At 39.8% G+C, this 22,439-nt stretch overlaps 1 long non-coding RNA gene across 2 annotated transcripts; it reads left to right on the top strand.

The window, feature by feature from the left end:
- Positions 1-1,931: 1,931 nt before the first annotated feature.
- LOC140906670 (uncharacterized) lies at positions 1,932-20,561 on the top strand. Of its 2 annotated transcripts, XR_012157199.2 has the most exons (7): positions 1,932-2,297; positions 7,527-7,611; positions 11,694-11,945; positions 12,815-12,921; positions 13,014-13,104; positions 14,653-14,779; positions 19,551-20,561. It is a non-coding gene; the product is annotated as an uncharacterized LOC140906670 (long non-coding RNA). The 2 variants fall into 2 exon arrangements; XR_012157200.2 differs by lacking the exons at positions 7,527-7,611; positions 11,694-11,945.
- Positions 20,562-22,439: the final 1,878 nt, after the last annotated feature.

The raw sequence follows: 22,439 nt of genomic DNA on the forward strand, positions 1-22,439 counted from the left end.
ACTTCAGTTGGCACTTAATAAAGACCTTGATTGCCACATAAATATTAGAGTTTCTATCTTTTAACAAAGTATAAAAATCAACATTATTACCTGTGTTTGTGATAATCTCGAATGGGAAAGGTGACAGTGACGATCCCTGGCAAGCTTTATGAAGAGTGTTTTGGAGGAGCTCAGGGCAAGGCACATGCACCGGTGAAAATGCTCATCTATCAGACAATTGTGGTGTTGGTTTTTTATAACGCCAATGGTAGAAAACCCAGATCCACAGAGGTATGTTGATCCAAACATCTTTAAAAGATAGAAGGGTAGATTCTGGCTATTCTGAAATTGGCCAGCATTTTAAGTCCAGTAATCACAAAGTTCCACTTCTCTGAATTTTGCTTCCAAGACATCTGAGCTCTGGAGCCTTAATTGTTTAGGAATTCTTGCATCGTTTACATCGAAGTTTCACCTCTACCAACAACATGTAATGTGGAGAAGTGCAATATCTTTCCTGTTAAGACTGTCTGAAAGGCATCATTTTTTCTAAACAGATCCCCGACACTGCTTGCACGGCCTTGGAGCTGCAAGTTGAGGGAATTCAAGTGACCAGTAATATCACACAGAAAAGCTACCTGTGATACAGAGAGGACATCATTCATAAATTCCAGGACCTTGCAAGCTTTGTTCATCTTGTAGTTTGAAAGAAATTCTATTATTTCTTTTTGAAGCGCAAAAAACCTCTTTAACATACGCTCCCTACTTAACCAGCAAACGTCACTGTGCTGCAATAGGTCACTGTATTTGGCTGAAATGTCTTGTTAAAAGAGCTTTAAAAAGATGGTGTTGCAAGCTATAATTTGAGCATGTGTAGTTCATTAATTTCCTCACAATACCCATTGTTTTTTCAAGTCCCCAGACAACTTACCGCATAGGACAGTCTAGTGAATGGTGCAGTGAAGTATATTTGATGAAGGGTGTATCACTGCCAAACATGAAGCAAAGCCCTTTTCTTTTCCTGTCATGGAGGGACCCCCATCTGTAACAAGCAGATTTGTTTTCTGCAGATCTAAGCCATTTTTTTTCAAAAAAGCCTTTTACTTTTTCAAAAATGACCTCTCCGGTGGTGTAGATTTCTAATGGTATTAAGCACAAAAATTCTGCCTTGAAAATGTCACCATCATAAAATCTAACAAACAGTGATAGCTGGGCAGTGTCGCTTAAATCATTTGATTTGTCCATTGCAAGAAGCATATATTTGGCATTTTTTAAGTCAGAAAACAGTGCTGACAAACAATCCCTATAAATTACCTCCAATCTTCTTATTGGGTGGAATCAGACAGGGGAACTTGCTTCACATGGTTCACAATGTCATCTTTGTTTTTATCTCTGGCAAAAAGCTCTTCCAGCAGTTCCAACATGCACTCCTTCACAAGCTTGGCATTCAAGAAAGGCTTTTTCTTTTTAGCTAGTACCAGCTGCAACGCTGTATCAAATATGGGTTTGTAGAGAAGTTACTGTGAGATGCAGGATTGAAGACAAAATGGAGGTGATACAGCTGCCTTTTTATATTCTCTGCAATATGGCTTATATTTCCTTTGTCCCAAACACAAATTCACAGCAGATAGGCATGGAAAAGAATTTGGAGACCCCGGTCCATAGGCATATTCTTGTATGTCCTGCTGACTCAAAGGCGTAGCCCCTGGCTTCTCTCAACAGGTTCATTGTACAGCTGATTGCCCTTGAATGGGCCTCATGCAGTCTGGATAGTGCTGTTGTAATCGGTCTAGAGGTGTCACCCAGAAACACAGCACAAGCTTGAGATATCAATGTACCACACATTTATAACTCACAATACAAAGATGACATACATATAAAAAAGCTTATCATATTTAGTAAATCATAACTTTTCCACTAGTACCTTACATAGCATATCTTGCATAAGATTCATTCCAATTTTGGTTTTGGGAGGAAATTATTAAAGAGATTCATCTTATCGCAAAGTGCCAGCTTCCCAGAGCTGACTTGCTTTCTTAATGCTCCAGGAGAGGCTCTACATTTCAAAGAGAGCAACAAATTAATTTCCTTTTTTACTGTTAGCAGCAAGACTTTGTATTGAACATTACTGGGAAAAGTGTGACTTCTCTGGAAATGTGGTATTGCAAAATACGGACTGCCTTTGTAATGCAAAAGCTTTCACACAAAGTATGTACATAAGAGAAGCGTCAAAAAGAGGATTCCGAATTTTGGTCACCCATTTTGGCATACTCAGAGGAGCAGGATGACTCTCCAGCCAGCAAGCCAGAATCTTTAGCCAGGTACTTTGAATATTAACCTGATCCTGATTAAATAATAAGCAATGTTTGACATAGTACGTTAATCTTTAATTGTAATTTTTTCTTAATAAAAAGTTGAGAGAGACAGACCAACAAGACTGCATGATCCACCTAGAATGTTATATTAAGTTTACTTCTTTTTTAATATAAAGGTATTCTAACGTGTACAAAATTACAAAAACAATTTACATTACAGTGTGCTGACAGTCAGTAGCAAACTATATTTGCATCAGCATTTTATAGAAAGTTAGTACTTTAAAGAGGTTCTCCTGCTTCAATCACTGTGCAATAAGATATGTGTCCTTTGCAATTCAAAGTGCCTCCTCTTCCTTCTGTGGGTGTAAAATAATAGCCCTTCCACCCACCTGACAAAACTCACTGTTGAGGTAAGACCCAAATCAAACGACAGTTCACTCTGTTGTGATACAATAGGCGTAACCATTAAAAGCCAAATAAGAGTCCCGTGAAGAAAGTAAATCACAGCCACACCGCAGCAGAGGTGCCAATATCTGTAATGCGTTCGCAACACCATTTAACATGGGTTTGGTGTGGGTTTTTTTTAACTGAATGGTTACAATTTTAGTTCAGCACAAAACCAAAGCCCCACACCTCTTCGTTTACAAGCATGCGACCCAAATGAAGTAAAGAGGGCTGCATATTTATAATTGAGAATAGGTTTGGTCTCTGCCAGGTAAAATATCTACAATATAAACTTTTATGTTCATAGGAAAGCACTGAACTTTCAATTAATTCAAACAATTTCTTGATGGAGTTTCTTTCCAAGGAACTAAAATTAAAGCAGTATACGGAAGAGCATCAGCTTCCAATTCTCACTAGAAAAACATTTTTCCCCAGTAGTTTAGAATCTGAGTTGTGTAGCTCAGTGTAGCTGTGCATTGTACAAGGTGCCAACTATGGTAATTATTCTATTTCCCTTTAAACAAGAAGAAATATCTTCCAAAAGTTCCTTTCTCTGAGGATATTATTGTATCATGCTCTAAGCTGAATCTCTGACAAGAAAGTATAATGAAAAATTCTTTTGACCACAATTTGAAGGTTAAAATATTTTAAAACTGAGACAACAGACCAAAGGTGTCCAGGACAACAAGAAAAATTGCACATGTGGGGGTGAGGAAACAAAGTTTCTTATTTCCATGTTGGCTTTGTAATTTTAAAATGATTCTGTTCATTGGCATGGACGACAACTCAACTACCTTTTAAGAGCGCTCTTGATGTTGATGAAACGGCCTGAGCAGTACTATTGATCATCTAATCTTACAGAAGACTTTACTGATATGTTAATATGGCTGCTCTGTGCTCGGGGTGGGGAGTTGTATGGGCCCGTGGTGTCTGGGCTCCAGCAAATTCAGGGGCGCGGGGATGAAATCACTACAGGGATCTCCTTGAAGAGGTCATCCCACCAGGGGAGGATTTACCATGAAACAGACCGTGCTGTGGCACGGGGCCCCCAGTGACAGGGGCCCCACAAAATGCAGGACAAATCTCATCTGACAACCTGCTCCTGAGTCCCGGCTGGTGGCGCAGCAGAGCTCAGGCGGGCAGGCTGCCTGCATTCCATGGTGGCCGGTGGCCCCATGCCACTCCCGGAAGCGGCTGGCTGCTGGCATGTCTCTGCATGCCCCTGGTGGGGGGAGGCGGCTCCGCATGCTGCCCCCGCCCCAGGCAGCGCACAGAGACCCCGTGCCCTCCTCCTCCTCCCAAGGGGCGTGCAGAGATGTGCCAGCAACAGGGCAGCAGGGCTAAGGCGGCTCCCTGCCCGCACGGTCTCCCTCCCGCCACGCCGCACTGCTCCTGGAAGTGGCTGGCATGTCCCTGCGGCCCCTGGGGGTGGAGTGCCTCTGCACGTTACCCCAGCCCTGAGCACCAGCTCCACAGCTCCTATTGGCTGGGAACTGCAGCCAATGGGAGCTGTGGGGGCAGTGCCTGCAGGCAGCGGCGCGCAGAGACCTCCGCTCCCCTCCCCCAGCCTAGGAACCACTGCCAAAGGAGTGTGCCGGTCACTTTGGGAGCCGCAGCACCCAAGGTAAGCGCCGCCCCCCTGACCCCTCCTGCACCCCAACCTCCTGTCGTAGCCCAGAGCCTGCACCCCGCACCCAAACTTCTTCCCAGAGCCCTCATCCCATCCCAGACCCCAACCCTCTACCCCAGCCCAGAGCCCAAGGGGGGGCCCCCAAAAATGAAGCTGCACACAGGGCCCACTAACTCTAAATCTGCCACTGCGTCCCACACTCTTGTTGTAGGTCCCTCCCTCAAAGCTGATGAATCCCTAGGGATCTGGAAGATCCTAGGGGATCCATGGGAGGGCAGAGTCATCCACATGAGAGCCCTATGCCTTTGCATCATCTCTGGCACCATGACTCCAATGGAGACACACTACCAGGGATCAGAGTAGCAGCCGTGTTAGTCTGTATCCGCAAAAAGAAAAGGAGTACTTGTGGCACCTTAGAGACCAAAAAATTTATTTGAGCATTGTTCCCAAAGCCTCATGGGTTGGAGGGAGGGGCCAGGGAGACTATGTTGTCTTTTCTGACTAAGTTCTTTGAGGCTTATTGGTGTGGAGACAGGATCAAGAAGCTGATGCAGCCCCCACTTCTGTGTGAAAAGGGTGAGCTCTGTATGCAGACCGTCCTGTCCATGTGTGGCTCCAGGGGGCATGAACTGGCCCAGTGAGACTCCCTAAAGAGTAAGGTACCATTCATGGAATCATAGAAATTTAAGGCTGGAAGGGACCTCAGGAGGTCATCTAGTTCAGCCCTGTGTGCTGAGGCAGGATTAAGTAAACCTAGATCATTACTGAGAAGGTGTTTATCCAACCTGTTCTTAAAAACCTCCAATTACAGGGATTCCACAAGTTCCCCATGGAAGCCTATTCCAGAATTTAACTATCTTTACAGTTAGAAAGCTTATCCTAATATCTAACTTAAATCTCACTTACTTCAGATTGAGCCTAATACTTCTTGTCCTACCTTTAGCAGCCATGCAGAGCAATTGATCACCATCCTCCTTATAACAGACTTTAGCATATTTGAAGACTGTTGGTAGATCTTTCTTTAGACTTATTTTCTCAAGACTAGACATCCCCAGATTTTTTTAATCTGTCCTGATTGTTCAGCTTTTTCTAAACCTTTTATTGTTTTGGTTGCTCTCTTTTGGACTCTCTCTAATTTTTCCATATCTCTCCTAAAGTGTGGTGCCCCGAACTACACATAGTAATTCTGCTGAGGCCTCACCCCAGTGCCAAGTAGACTGGGACAATTATCTCCTGTGTCTTACATATGACATTCCACTTAATATACCCAAGAACGTATAGGGCTTTTTTGCAACTGCATCCCATTGTTGACTCATATTCATTTTGTGGTCCATTATAACCCTCCAGTCCTTTTTAGCAGTCCCACTGTCTAGCCAGTATTTCACATTTTGTAGTTGTTCACTCATCATAGACTATCTGAAAAGTAAGGTACCATTCATAGCAGTGAGGGTGGCAGATTTTGCCTTTAATGACCTAGAATTACTCTTTTCTTTACTTTTCATACATACATCTTATACACTTTCCATGCTCATTTCAGATGGTTTGTATTAAGTATCTTTGGTATTTTAATGGTAAAATGTGGTGAAGTTTCAGATCGATCCTGTAACTATCTCTGTTGGGATTTCAGACTAACTCTTTCAGAAGAAGAGTATGATGAAATTTCCCAGTCTATTAATGGGTAAGTTTTGTGCATCAGTCTCCTATGGAAATGTTCATTAACACATATTTTAGAAAGGCTTCATGTTATCAGAGCCACTGTTGTTTTACTGTTAAGTGCTTGGTTTTACCCGGGGTGATTCCAGACTCCGATACTTCATTTCCCTAAGCAGGGAATGCGAGTCTAATCTTCCTCTTTCTTGCAGGTATGTGCTAAGTACTGCACATGCATACACCCCTGCTAAAAGAGGAAATCATTTGTGTTCGTTCCTTAGAAATGTGTATCTGTCAGATAGCAGCACAGCTGCAAGTATTTCATTTGACACCCCTTTCTGCCTGTGTGCAGGGTGATAGGAGCTGCATTTGAATGGAAGCCAGCAGCCCATCATGTTGTCCGTACCTCCTTTCAGTGATGGCCTTCATTTTGCCAAAGCTATTTCACGGCCCTTGCAGTTTGCTTACTCACTGTTCCCCTCCTTACTCCTTCTCTTCTCCTCTTCCAACCCTCTCCATGCTTCTTCTACTGTCTCACCCTCTTCCTCCCACACTTCCTCCTTGAAACTTCTTCTGCCTTGTTCCTTGCTCCACCCAACTCAACCCTTATGATATTGTGTCAACAGAGGGCCTGATTCTGCCACCCTTACTCATGCCACCTTACTCCATGAATAGTTTCATTGGGATTACTCATGAAGTAAGCTGTGACTCAATGTAAGTAAAGGTGGCAGTGCTAGGTTCTTAGATTGCAGACTGTTTTTGACAAGGACCATGTCTTTATGTTCTGTAGAAGGCCAAACACACCTTGAGTGAGAGGTGGCACATAGCTGTCCAGCACCAGGATGACCTGTAACTCAGAGTGACAAGTCCTTCCTTGCTCCCATGGGGAGGGAGTAACTTATTTCACTCCTTTTTGTGAAGACTCTGTTGTCAACTTGGCCAACATATCTGGCTGGCTATTGGAGAGGACAGAGCCAAGTCTATTCCCGCTCTTTCCCCCTCAACATCCACCTACTTGCAAAAGGGAGCAGTGGTCAAGTAGCTGCAGCTTACTTTTCATCCCCACTCATCTGTGATCAGAGTTGCAATCTGAGGAGGGCTGCACAAGTGAGTAAGGGTGGGCCATACCCAATCTTGCTGCCCTGCTATGTTAAGTAAGGGCTGTGAGACTCTGACTCTGTAAAAGAAAGTATCTGCATCCATTGAATTGTATATGGAAGCTTTGGATCAGAATGCTATATATGGCCTTTTATCTTATAAGGCTTGTATGTTTTAGCTTCAGGTTCTTTTCACTCTGAAAATATTATCTTTAATTATTATCAGCAGGCCCCACCTCTTTTTTGAAGTGTTGGAATTTACTGTAGCACATAGGCATTGTGATCATATGGTTTGGTGTTTGCCTCCAATGAGTTTAGGTCTCAGGGTTCTTATCAGTCTTGTCCATGTTTACCCATTATATTATGCCTGGACCTGTAGTTATTTACATGTAATAATACTTTATTGTTTTTCAGGGTACTTTTCCCAGGAGGTGGTGTTAGTCTTAAGACTTCAGAATATTCTAGGGTTGCTAGGATATTTTACAAGAAGGCACTAAAGGTAACCACTTAAAGCAAAAACTGTTCTGGTTATTGTCGGTGTTCAGGGACCAAAATCATGGGAGGCTTATATTTGGACAGTCTCCAACTGGAGTGCAGTATATTCCTGTTAGCCTGTTAATAAGGAGCTGACTGTTAGTATGTGTGTGTAACAAATCATCTAATAGCTTTAGATGCAGGTCTGAACTGAACACCTCCAAACTTCAGAAAATTAGAATCTGAACTTTAAGGTTTGAGGCCCATCGCTAAATAATTTAAGTGAAGTCAATTGTTAATTTCTTTATTTGTACAACATTACTTGTAAAATTTAGCTTAGTCACCCTTATTGCCAACACTTACACAAACTTTCTTGGTATCCAGTGTATTTTTTATGCAGTAGAAGTGCTCAGATGTTCTGCTCAATACTAAATCAGGCCAAGATTTTCAGGGGTTTGGGTGAGTGCTCAGCACTTTCTGAAAATCAGGCCCTTTAAGTGTTTCAGGTTGAGCACCCAAAAAGTCAGGACCTCAAAATAATGGGTCACTTCTGAAAATCTTGGCTACACTCTTTGCTAACTGTAGTTAACATACTTTCCCCAACATATTTAACTGTACAAATCTATCCTAACAATACAGATATTTTGCCTCTCTTCTGTTATGCATAATGAAGGCAGATATGAGCTATGATGAAGGAAATAGCCTAATAAGTATGCTGCAATGAGAAGAAGTGGCTAAGACATGCAAGTTGATGCTGCAAGAAAGGGACTGGAAAAAACAGAATAGATCAGTTAGCAAGAAGTCAGCTGTGCATTTCAAACTATAGCCCGTAGGAAAAGGAGAGGTGCCTGGAGTAGAAGTTTAGGTGCATGATACATAGCAATGCAGATGGCAAGCTGGGCCTGCTGTTTACTCTACCTGTGTGAATTTTACTGTTTCATCCTTTTTCCTATCTGTTTCCTCCACCTCTTAGATTTCATCATTGTCGTAGACTCTGATCTCTGGGAGTTGGGACAGTCTTGTTTACATGTGTATACAGAGCCTAGCACAATGAAGCCTGTATTCTTGACTGGGGCCTCTAGGCACTGGTGCAATAAAAATAGTAAATAATAATGATACCATCCAAAAACAGGGAATATTTAAATGTTAAATGCATTAATTCTGTACATATACAGTTTACTCAAGTCATATCATTATATAGCATTAAAGGGAGTCTAAAGAGACCCTAAAGTGATGTTATTTACAACTTCTTTGGCACCCACCCGTTCAAATTCCCTTATTCTTACACATGGGCAAATAGATTTCAGTAGATCTAAGTGTGTCTTAGTGTGTGTGTGTGGGAGGGAAAAGCGTAAGTTAATGTGAATCACACATTTTACAAATTTCCTCTGAATTTGACCCCCAGTAACTGCAAATCAGTACACAATACCTTAGAAGTGAGCTTGATTCATCGCACAGTAAGGCAGCCAGGTAGAAAAAAATTCTTTGCAGAGAATTATCTAGATTTATATGGATAACATAATTTATAGTGAGGCTGTTTCTCTTGGAATATGCCAGTGATGCTCTGATTCATCACTGAAGATAAATAATTAATTCTCATTTTCTAAGAGTCAGTTTTTTCAAAGGTTAGTTGTGTCCCATTTGGCCTATCTTGAAGTAGAAGTCTGATCTTCCAAGGTCCTGGCAGCAGTGAATCTCTCCATTTTACTAATCTTTTACCTCAAGAGAGGCCAGTCTCTCTCTCTTTTGGTGGGAACCTTTATAGTGGAGCTGGTCAAAAAAGCGATTGTTATGCATTTTTTTCATCCAAATTAAAAATTTCAATGAAAACCACTGTAGCAAAGTCTAATTTCAAAAAAAATGTGACCAGCCCTAAAGCATAATATGTACAATGCATAAACTGATGCAGCATCAGGAAACATTAGCTTGCAATCAGCATTCCTACATACCCTGCTGTGCAGAATATAGCATACAGCAGCCAAGGAAAACACAGTGATATTTTCTCACTGGTATTGGTTTATAGAGATTATTTCAAAATGGTAGGTGCTTCACCCTGGATAGTGTTGTGTATGATTGTCTGTGCTCTGGGTCTCTCACTGCACAGGTGGCCACTGTGAAATAACTGGGGGTCAGTACAATGTGTGTTTGGTCTGATGTATACATGTATCTGAGGGTACAAGTCACTTTTCTGTGCAGTTTGTGTCCTCCCCGCCATCTTTTTTCTTGGGCATTGCCATCTGGTTATCATAGACCCTGATATTGCAAAGACTTGCTTACCTTCTGTAGTGTGAGTAGTTCCATTTACCTCAATGAAACTATGCACAATGTGTTAAGTTAAACATGTGAGTAAGCATGCAAGGGCCATAGAGTCTGATGGAGGGACCATACAGTAAACAGTAGTGATCATGAAATATGAACATTTGACAGCAACTCAATAAATTGCTTGTGTCGTTCTTTAGATACAGAGTTTGAGAGAAGATCTTTGTAGACATGGTCTATGCCAGGGATTGGCAACCTTTGGCATGTGGCCTGTCAGGGTAAGCCCCTGGAGGGCCAAGACGGTCAAGAGCATGTTTGCATGTATAAAGATGTCTGGAATTTCTACTGTTCTTTTAAATTCATGTCCATGTCTCTTCCCACTTTTCCTTGTCAAATTCAAAATAAGAGATTACTTGGTGTGACTGTGTTTTTAAATTACATGTACACGCAAGGGGTGAAATCCTAGTCCATTTGAAGCCAATGGGAGTTTTGCCTTACACTCTTCTCAGCTACATTAGAAAAAAAATTCAGTCTTTAGTGATGTTAAATATGTGGTTAGCATCTAGGCTCATTTTTAGGGACAGTGACTATAAGGGGAGTACATGTTAAGGGCTTGATTATGGTTTCACTTAAACTCTTTTGACATCATTCATTCCTCACATGCACCACAGTAAGTGAAAGGAACAGCAAGCTTTACACATCTAGTATTTACATGGCAGATGACTATAAATAAGCTTGCCATAATTTGTTTTAAGTTTTTAAATATTTTTACAGATAATATTGATGTTTATTTTAAAGCATTTTTTTAGATTTTTATCAATTTAAATTTCCACAGTTGCAGGAAATTATGGGGAGAGTGAGAAAACAGTGTGGGTCAGATAATTATTTAATGACAGTAGATGCTGAAATTCAACATGTTTAAAGCTTTATACCATTTAAATATAAATTGTCATGACCACATGTCCAAATATACAAAAGTAAATACCCTTAATGAAACTCTCATAAGTTCTGAAGTAGCATTTTCCTTACTTTGCTTATTTGTACATTTCAGTTATCATTGATGGAACTATTTTTTCATGAGTTTGTGTATGTATGGTGAAATTGACTTTTACAAATATGTATCTAATATCTAATCCTTCCAAGCCTAGCTCTAAATATACCGTGATACCGTTGGAGCTTCTTTGCATAGATAGTCAATATTTCAACATTTTACTGTAGGAGCAAGGATCTATGTGAGCTTTTAGGGTCACAGTGTCAGTGATATAGTTAAGATGGAGGTAGCACCTTAATGTTCGGGAGACAACAGGGCTTTTAAAACCTGTGTGCGGTCAGAAAAACTACCACCTTCTCACTGTCCAGATCTCTCTGAGAATATTCAGAGCCATATGTGCTTCTTTAAGTTACAAAAATTAGTTTCATTCTGCTTTTTATTAGCTATTCTTTCTTTCTTCCCTTACCCTAGTTTTGCCCTTAGCTCAGATTTCATATCAGTTTCATTGTTTTTAAAGTAACAGTGCCACTTTCTATTTTATGTTGTTTAAAGTCAGAATTTTTCCTCCAGGAACCTAGAGCACAAAATTGCTGGCTATGCAAGCGTCAAGCACATAAAAGGGCTAGATGTTGCAGAACTCCCTGTCCCCCATAGAAATAAAAGGATGTACTATTTGTTAATGCATAGCGTTGTGCTTGCCTCATAGTAGAAATGTCCTCATTTCATGGTTCTCATGTCCAGGCCACTCACAAGATTATCTGCCAATACCCTACAAAGGTCCAGTGCATATTAACATGTACCTAAATTACTCTATGTGTTGACATATTTCTTGACTTTTTTTGCTTCTTATTTTAAAGACTAATGATAAAGGAGACTATTTTCCTGTCTGGGGAACATGTCTGGGACACCAAGAGCTTACATATCTCACCAGTGGGAAGAACTTACTGGTTAAACTGAAAACTGAGAATATTTCACTCCCATTGAACTTTACCACAGATGAACACTACAAATATCATTTGGTTTCACAGGAATCATGTTAGAGCTTCTCTCTCCCCTTTTAATGTTCTTCTTGTAATGAACCAACATTTAAGGTTGAAGATTTAGAACAGGTGAGACTAATGTTTTTATTATGTTGATATTGTTCTAGCAATAGAATTCTATGAATATAAAATAAGAGGTCTGAAAGCAAACTATTTGCAGGCCACAGGTATATACAGAGAGGCCAAAATCAAAATTGTGGCTCTGAACAGCCATGAACTTTGGGGAAGTTTCGTCCGAGATCCATAATTTAGGTCTAGTCCCCCAGCTCTGTAATGAGCTGAATAAAATGTTTGGATCCAAACACCTCCAAGCGTTGGAGACATTTGGATTAGAACTTAGCAGGTTGGCTCACTTCTAATCATAAATGGCAGCACTGTTCTTCTTGGTGGTATAACACATAGCGTTGAAAGCAGTTGGTCTGCCTCCAGAATGAGATGCAAGTCAGCATATGGGTAGCAGAATCTGACTCTGAATGATGCTTTCTGTGGCTTTTTATCTCACAGCAATGAGCAGGATTTCTCCAATTGATTGCCAATAATTAATGGACTAAATGCTGTTGCCTTGCCTTATTTAGACAATTCTGCCTTTCTTAATTACATAGAGTAATACCTTATCTTGTGGGTAGTCCCACTGAAATTAATGGTAGAATAGGGTTCTAATCAGTGTGAACAAAGGTGGCAGAATCAGGACCTCAATAGATCAGGGCTTCAGCATATGGCCTGGTGAGAATTGCAAGGGTGAAGTCTGCTGGAGCTGTGTTACACACATGTGAGTATATTTCAGGGGTTTTCTTGATTAATAAAGTCTAACGAAAGAACAGAATCAAAAGGATTTGAAATGAATTCAGTCAGTACTTTATCACATGTATCCCCATCCTATTAATGATGTTCCATTGATCATACAATAGTCAGAATATTCCTTTCTTTTTTTGTACAAGCTGCAAAAGACAGCAGGATGTTCCAGAATTTTCCAGATGACTTGTTGCAAAAACTTGCCACTGAGCCTTTGACGGCACACTTTCACAAGAGGAGTGTCTCCATTAAGGTATTTGACTATTTGATTTAGTGAATTCAAATGAGTTTATTCTTCTAAATCTATAAATATAACAGTTTTTTTCTGTCATTTGTTTGCTGCAGAATTTCAGAAAGAATGAGAAACTAACCAACTTCTATAAGGTTCTGACAACTAACACAGATGGAAAGATAGAGTTTGCATCCACAATGGAGGGTAGCTATCAGTTTCCAATGTAAACTGTGATTGTAATTATTATTATTGTGGAAGATCTCAGTGAGCGTGGTAGTGGTGTTACGAGTTCATAATACAAATTTAATGTTAGGATAATCAGAGGACTGTCAGCACTGCCTGCCTTTCAATTGATTGGAATGTGTTCAGTCTGGACTCTAGAGATAACCTACATCTTCGCGCTTGGCTTTTGATGTGCATGTCTCTGAGTACACGTGTTCCCTCTCTCACCCAACTGCTCCACACCAGATATGTCAGCACACTTTATCAACAGAATATTTTCAGTGCTGAGGGACAAGACATGGAAGCACCACTTCCATTTTTGTAGTTTAAACCCCTCCTTAGTGCAATGTGTCTACTCTGGACTTCTGCTGTTGGCTGTCTACTGATACTGATGCTGCCTCTCCATGCTGCTCTGTTTATCTGTGCCTCCAGCACAGGGAAAGCTGGTAATTGCTCTCTTCCAAGAGACTCCTGCATTACTAGTGCCTTCATCTGAATGTTTAACTCCAGAAGCATATGTCTCATAGAATCATAGAATCATAGAATATCAGGGTTGGAAGGGACCCCAGAAGGTCATCTAGTCCAACCCCCTGCTCAAAGCAGGACCAATTCCCAGTTAAATCATCCCAGCCAGGGCTTTGTCAAGCCTGACCTTAAAAACCTCTAAGGAAGGAGATTCTACCACCTCCCTAGGCAACGCATTCCAGTGTTTCACCACCCTCCTAGTGAAAAAGTTTTTCCTAAAATATCCAACCTAAACCTCCCCCACTGCAACTTGATTCACTAGAGAATGCCAGAGAGAGGATTTAGTCATTGTTCTACTAGAAGCTATGCAGTAGGCTAAATGTATGGTGTATGTACATTCTAGACTAGTACTGGAGCTCGATAGTAACTTCTGTGCTGTTAACAAAACTCCTAGCACTTGCTCATTTTTTTAAATGAAACAATTAGAATCATAGAATATCAGGGTTGGAAGGGACCTCAGGAGGTCATCTAGTCCAACCCCCTGCTCGAAGCAGGACCAATCCCCAATTTTTGCCCTAAATCCCTAAACGGCCCCCTCAAGGATTGAGCTCATAACCCTGGGTTTAGCAGGCTAATGCTCAAACCACTGAGCTATCCCTCCCCCCGATAGCTTTCTTTTTTCAGTTTTTTAATACTGCAACTAAAACAATCAGATTACGAAGGGGGAACAAAAACCTGCAGAAACTTGTTTATATAGAATGAAACCCTTTTTCTTTTAACAATATGCTTAATTTTAATTGTAACTTTAAGTTCTCATACTATATAACTGACCAAATTATTTTTTTAAACTTAAATAAATATTGTTCTTGGCCTGAAACTTTTTGGATAGGAATAAATTTTCACAACAGAGATCCAACTTGCTGCTTAAGGCTTTGTGTTCCTGTTAGAGAACCCACTAATTATTAGTGAGAACTGTAGTAATGTATTCATTGTAATAAAATTGTGCATGCAATGACTTGAGTGAAGACCTAATATGTGCACTGATGGAAAATTTGTTTATGGCAGCATATAAATCCCCTATTTATGGTGTCCAGTGGCATCCAGAAAAAAGTCCTTTTGAATGGAAGAATGTCTCAGGCATACCACATTCCCCATCCGCTGTGAAAGTAACATATTATATTAATTAATGAAGGTAAGGTTTTTTTTCCATTTATATATATAAAATTCAGTTTCAAAGAGATAAAGTAGTAGAATGTTCTCTGGGGTGGGGAAAGGTCCCCTTTTCAAATGTCAAAATACTATACCTTTGTTTGATCTGTGAGCACATACTATGCAAGCGTAAAGGCTTATTAAAAGGAGGGACACTTAATAGAATGGTTAAGTAAAAATAACAACAAAAGCCAAGCATTCTGATGGAAGCAAACAAATTCCTTTCAGTAGAGAATAATTTGCCAGAAGGAGAGTGTTGATTTTTAATTTGAGATAAATTCTTGAGCAGACACCAACAACCAATGAAACTTTAGACTTGTTAAGGCTGCAGTCTAGGAGAACTGAAAGCTCTTATTCACATCCCAGTCTCACTCTACCTTGGGCAAAGTAGGTAGAATGAGATAAAATCTCCTATTCATTATTTCCAGAAATTTCCTCAGTTTTGTTTTATTTGGGGTAATTACAGCAGATCCAGAAGAGGGATGGACAAAAATAAGTAGGAAACTGTCTCCAGGCTCAGAGAAAGACCAATGCATTTTCCTCTTGAAGTGCAACAAAGCAGTCCAGCCTAGCCACATTACAAACTCTTCTGTGTTAGTCTCTTAAGGTACAGAACTTAATCCTCACAGCCTCTCTCTACAGCCCTTACTCCATTTGGCTGAAAAAGCTTCCACAGCCTGGGAAGGGGTCTTCAGACAAGGTTGACTACAATGCTATAGGCCAACACTGTCTCCTGAACACTCTTTACATAGTTTGCAAAGATCAGAATCCCACCTGCCTATTTCTTCCCTACCATAAAAATAAAATGTAGAGTGAGAAACACAAAATATTTGTTTAATAGGGAGCAGGTTTAATACAAACAAGAGAAAGTACGTTTCTCATAACACAGAACTACCCTGTGGAACTCATTGCCATGGGATGCTGTGATAGCTAAAAGTAATCTGGGTTCAAAAAAGCACTACATGTGTTCAGGGAGGATAGGTCCATGAATGACTATTATCCAAGATGATCAGGGATGCAACCTCATGCTCAAGGTAACCCTAAACTTCTGACTACCAGAAAACCAAGTGGAGAAGACAGGGATGGATCATTCCAACTGCTCTTTTCTGTACGCCTCCCATCCTAAATCTCTGGTACTGGTCCGTATGGAGAGAGCACATTAGGCTAGATGAACAATTGGTCTGACCCAGTATAGCTTCCTATGATTGATGGAGACACAGAATCTATGAGCATTTAACAGCCAATCCATTCTGCTGAAACATAATTGACTTTTGATCAATGGTATTTCTTACAACATTGTTAATTTTAACCTGAGCATGCTCCCAGAAGTGAAAAACTGAACTGGTAGGATTTTTGTTTTCAGTGTTGTTTCAGCCATATTGGCCCCAGGATATTAGAGAGAGACAAGGTGGGTGAGGTAATGTCTTTTATTGGATTTAGGTCTGTTGGGGAGACAAGCTTTTGAGCTATACAAAGCTCTTTTTCTGGCCTGGGAAAGATACTCAGAGGGTCACAGGTGGATATTTAGACATCTGAAGAAGCGTTCTGTGTAGTTTGAAAGTTTGCCGCTTTCACCAACAGAAGTAGGTCCAATAAAAGATATTATCTCACCCACCTTATCTCTCTCAGAAGGATTTTGTTTTCCTTGCAAATACAATCTTTCCCAACTTTGCAATGTCTTTTTTAAAAAAACCTATATTTTTATTGTTTTTATATAAAATATAAACATATAACATATATACAGGTTTCAGAGTAGCAGCCATGTTAATCTGTATTCGCAAAAAGAAAAGGAGTACTAGTGGCACCTTAGAGACTAACCAATTTATTTGAGCATAAGCTTTCGTGAGCTACAGCTCACTTCATTGATTAAATAAATTGGTTAGTCTCTAAGGTGCCACTAGTACTCCTTTTCTTATAACATATAAAAACACGCACAAGATGGAAATACCATATATCAACAAAAATTGTAAAACCTGGGGGAAAATGAACCCAAAATAAACAAACCAACCCCCCAGACTTAAAACGTGCCCCAGTGTGGGCACGTTCAGACCTCTGATGGCTTCAGTTCCATCCTCTCTTCCCCTCCCTATATTATCTAATAATAGTCTAAACATTTCTAAATACAAATATATTTTAAATCAAATATAATTTTGTATATACTATTGGGCATTCTAGAATATGTATAATATATTCCTACCTACAGATTTTATGTATACTTATAGAATCATAAACTCATAGAAGATTAGGGCTGGAAGAGACCTCAGGAGGTCATCTAGTCCAGCCCCTTGCTCAAAGCAGGACCAACACCAACTAAATCATCCCAGCTAGGGCTTTGTCAAGCCAGGGCTTAAAAACTTCTAAGGATGGAAATTCCACCACCTCTCTAGGTAACCCATTTCAGTGTTTCACCACCCTCCTAGTGAAACAGTGTTTCCTAATATCCAACCTAGACCTCCCCCACTGCAACTTCAGACCATTGCTCCTTGTTCCGTCATCTGCCACTACTGAGAACAGCCTAGCTCCATCCTCTCTGGAACCCCACTTCACTCAGTTGAAGGCTGCTATCAAATCCCACTCCACAACTCTTCTCTTCTGCAGACTAAACAACCCCAGTTCCCTCAGCCTCTCTACTATGTACAGTAGAACCTCAGCGTTATGAACACCAGAGTTACGAACTGAGCAGTCAACCACACACCCCATTTGGAAATGGAAGTGCACAATCCGACAGCCGCAGAGACCTAAACAAAACAAAAAAACAAATATAGTACAGTACTGTGTTAAACGTAAACTACTAAAAATATAAAGGAAAAGCAGCATTTTTCTTCTGCATAATAAAGTTTAAAAGCTGTATGAAATCAATGATCAGCTGTAAACTTTTGAAAGAATAACCATAGCATTTTGTTCAGAGTTACGAACATTTCAGAGTTATAAACAACCTCCATTCCCAACGTATTCATAATTCTGAGGCTCCACTGTATGCATATACATATAAACAAACTCATCACATCTACATTTACAACTGATCTGGTAAATCAAATATAAATTAGTATGAAATCTAAAAATGAAAAATGCAAGATAAAATTATATTCACAGTATGTCCAATGCTCTGCACAAATTGAATAACTAGTGCTATTTAAGATTATAGTGTACTTTACATGTCAGGAGTGTTGCCTTATTCCAAAGGACTTGTGGTCACCGTAACACAATTCATGAGAGGCAGAGCTAGTGAAGAGATTCTGTCTAGCGGTTCAAGTTGCGATGGTTAGTGCAGATAATACTTCAGTCAGCAGATGTTGCTATAAACCTCAGCTTAGTGTTAAACAGTTAGTCTATGCACTGCAGCATTATTCGGTTGTCCTTAAGTGGATGGCTATTTGATGCTGTATCTGAGGTTGGTCCCCCTCAGGATTTGCTTTATGCTATTGAATTATAGGTGCTGAGTCTGTGGGTGCTCCGGAGGTGGAGCACCCAGGGGAAAAAAAGGTGGGTGCTCAGCATCCACTAGCCACCCGCCGATCAGCTGTTCGGTGGCGGGGGGAGGTGCTGGCGGGAGTGGGGGCAGGGCCTCGGGGTGGAACACCCACCCAGGAAAATGAAAGTAGCCCCTGTGCACTGAATGCAACCCTTTTTTTTGCTAAGCTCAGCTGAGAAGGCAGGAAAAAGAGAAAAATTATGGCCTTTGTACATAAAGGTTTTAGGTTTTCTGGCAGCTTTCATTAACGTTACTTTATCATCTTCAAGCTATTCAGTAGCTTGAAGACGATGAGTCTGGGCTTGCCAGAATCTTGGCTAGTAGTATCAGGCATTTGATGAGCCCTTTCAATATCTAATGGGAGCAGCTGGGGATCCAATTTAAGTATGTCAGAGAGCTGCTTCTGAAGAAAGCTGATAGTATTCTTCCCCTCTAAACCTTCAGCAATGCCCAAGAGGCAAAAGTTGTTTATTTGAGATCTGTTTTCTAAGTCATCCTATTGTCTTCCACTTTGTCTAGTGTAAGTTTAAGGAGGCTGTTTCTTCTTTAATTTCCCTTTGTAGCTCATTTTCCAAGTCAGCCATTTGGGATTTTATATCACATACATGCTTAGGGAGACCACAAATGTCTTTTGACATTAAATCCAGTTGTGAGGAATTCCTTTGGTGCCATGATATCTTGAGTTAGGTTTTGCTGAGGCCCTGCGGTCTCCACTTTCAGCTGCTTAGGTGATGCAGGGTCAGATCTTTTGTTGCCTTTTCATTGGAATCCATAGTCAAGTGTTCAAAGTTTATTCAGGGGATCAATTTCAACTTTGATGACAGAAACTTACTGCCAATTTGCCAAGAAAGTAATTATTAGAGATGAATTGATATGTAGGGAGTGAAGAGGTCCGAGACTAGGTAGCCACCTTCGTCATGGGTACCACGTGACCCCCAACTTTGCGATTTCTGATAGGATAGAATTGCAATGTATTAGTTCTGGTTTTGCAGATGTCTCCAGTGCTGCAAGAATCAAATTTTTAGTAGCAGTCATTGCTTTTAAAAATGAACATAGCCTTCTATGAAAATAAAGTATCTTTATTACCAGTATCCTTTGGAAAAGGTAGCTCCACGATTTCCACCACCAATTTAAATTATGATGTTATTATGGTTGTTATTTATTATTAAATTTTTATACCACTGTTTGCTATAATTGCATATAGAATAACTGACTTCACCAAGCAAGATACTATCATAGACGATGACAGTGAAGTAATTTGTACTTTTAAAATGTCTTACAGCCTGGAAGAGCCTGCACCGTTTTCCCAGTAAGAATGAAGAGACCGAAGCATTGATTTATAATTATGCCCCTGTTTTTAGTAGTGCATTTTCTATATTTCAGCAAATCTATTTTTTTGATTGAACATCCATTCCATGGGGCAGGGTAGCTATCTGTAAATAGAGTTATTTGTTGCAAGTTTCATAATTAAACTCATGTTGTGCATTGCAAGTGGCAGAACACCAGAATGCTTAGCTTACCTTACAGTGATTTATCCTATGTTACCTCTGTAGAATTGGTCCATTAATCTGACAAATTTTCATTCAGTGACATAATAATTGCCCTAGATCACATTTTAATATCGCTTACAGGGAAATACATTTTACCTCCAGGGATGGAATCTTGATTGTGCTTATAAATTAGAAAAGAATCAGGTTTATTAATCAGTGCCAAAAAAATGAACAATGCTCTTGTCATATATTTGAAAGAAATAAGTTTAATTCTTCAGAACACTATGGGCTCTGTGATAGCATGTGTGTTGTTTAATCAGATCTTTTAGCGTAATTCTGTTCTTTTGGAAAATGTCCAGAATTGATAACTGAACTGAACCAGAGCCCCACAATGCTTTATGGCTTGACCAAAGGTGAAGCAGAAAACTATTGTCTGAGAAGCTATAGTGCCATGTTACAGTGGTAGTTTCGCCAAATAAAGAATGGATTTGTATTAAGGACTCTGAAATCAATTCTCACAGACATATTAACCCAAATATATATACTGCTTTATTACTGTAATTACATGGGTAATTGGATAAGGTGTGTTGTGTAACTAAAATAAGGAAGTTATTAACAAGCAACAAGGAAGGCCTATCATATATTTTTAGAATGCTTTATACTTGTGCTAAGTTTAGAACTGTGAACTATACTCATGTTCAGCTTATTGTGGCAATGTACTAGCAATGTATTGTGGCAATGTACTAGCAATGTATTGTGGCAATGTACTAGCAATGTATTGTGGCAATGTACTAGCAATGTATTGTGGCAACGTACTAGCAATGTATTGTGGCAATGTACTAGCAATGTATTGTGGCAACGTACTAGCAATGTATTGTGGCAATGTACTAGCAATGTATTGTGGCAATGTACTAGCAATGTATTGTGGCAATGTACTAGCAGTTAAACTCTTGCAGTCCCTGTTTTTGTACATGTAGTTCTGTTCTTTGTCTGGGTAGAGTCTGTCAGAAAATGAGATGTAGGTTCTGTTGAGGCTTGTGAAATAAGCACCATCTTCCAGGTACAGATAGTCATATGAACTGGATCTGTTTGGTACAGATGTCTTTATGTCTTGCAAAATGGGTATAGGACTAGATGAGAAAAGAGATATAAGGCTTTGTTAATACAGTGGATTTGAGGATTTTCTATCTGTTGTAAACAAGTGGGGCATAAATATAAGTCAAAGGGAGCTCATACTTTGGGACAAACTGAATGTTACAAGACTGCTCTCCAGACCGGTGATGTATTAACTTTCTGTATTGTGCTGGTTTATCTATTTTTGATTAATAAACTGATTGAGCCTAAGTAATATTTTATCAATAAAAGAATTGAACTCATTGGTATCAACAGAATGAAACACTGTTTTGATCTTGAGCTTGACAGAGGTGTGGCTTGTGGCTGAGAAAATGATTTGTCCTTTAGAAACACGACAACAAAAAATAGGGAAACATTATTGCAAACTGGCATACAAAAGTGCATGCAGTGCCATTTGTGAAATGGTATCTGCTATACATTAGGCATCTGTGTCTGGGGAGCCTAAACCTTCTAGAATTTATATAATAGTGAAGGTGCAGTATAATTTGGGGACTACAGACATCAGTTAATGTAAATCCATTTGGAGCGGAGAGTTTAAACATTGATTCACCTACTGCTCTCTCCCTCAAGTTCAGACTCACATCTTTCTTAAGCACCTGATCCAAAGCTCACTGAAGTCAGTGGACAGATTTTGGCTCAGGCTCTGAATTTAAAAAGAATATGACTGCCTAGTGTTCTCAATAATGATATTATGTATAATTAGGCTTTTTCTGTAACTGTTGGGTGAAATCCTGATCCTTCTGAAATTAAGGGGAGTTTTGCCATTGACTTCACCAGGATTTCACCCCTTGTTTTTAAACATTTTGATGTGATGCCTTTCAGAAAAGTTACTAGCTGGGATCCATACTGCAGAGATGAATGACAAAGACCAATCTTTTAATGCTGATATGATGTAATGCTTGTAATTGTTAGGCAGCTGCATTTACTGTACTGTTTCCTTTTGCTTTGCCTTACAACACATTACTTGAATTGAAATGAGTCTTCTTGATTCTTGAAAAGTTTGTTCAGTAGTTTTGTGATGTGTCAAAATGGGACAAAGTTGGGGCAATCAATTTCCTTTTCCTTTTCCCTCTACAGGCCCAAACCTCCCATTGAAGTAATTTTGTTATGCTTTTGAAACTTTATTGATTTTATATATAATCTAAATACATAATGAAACAAAATATGTATAAATATGTGGACAAGGTGGAAATACCATATAAATAACAAAATTCAGTGTTTAATATCTGCAAAACCTGGAGAAAACAAACCAAAAGCAAACACACACAAAACCTAGATCCATAGACTGGTCATGCAGGGCATCAATCATTAAGTGACTAAACAGCTAAATAAGTGAGAACATAACCTATGGGCATCAGAGACAAATATATAGGAGGCAGTTTCTTTTTTAATTTTCCTGGTTTCAGTGGCAGTTTTTTGTAGCTCATTTTCCAAGTGAGCCACCTGGGATTTATAGCTGGGATTTTATATCACATACATCCTGAGAGAGGCCACAAATCCTTTTTGAGATTGAGTCCGCTAGGACTTCTTTCAGTGCCGCCCTGTCC

This window comes from Lepidochelys kempii, chromosome 2 (assembly GCF_965140285.1).
Source record: "Lepidochelys kempii isolate rLepKem1 chromosome 2, rLepKem1.hap1, whole genome shotgun sequence".
NCBI classification, from domain to species: domain Eukaryota; kingdom Metazoa; phylum Chordata; order Testudines; family Cheloniidae; genus Lepidochelys; species Lepidochelys kempii.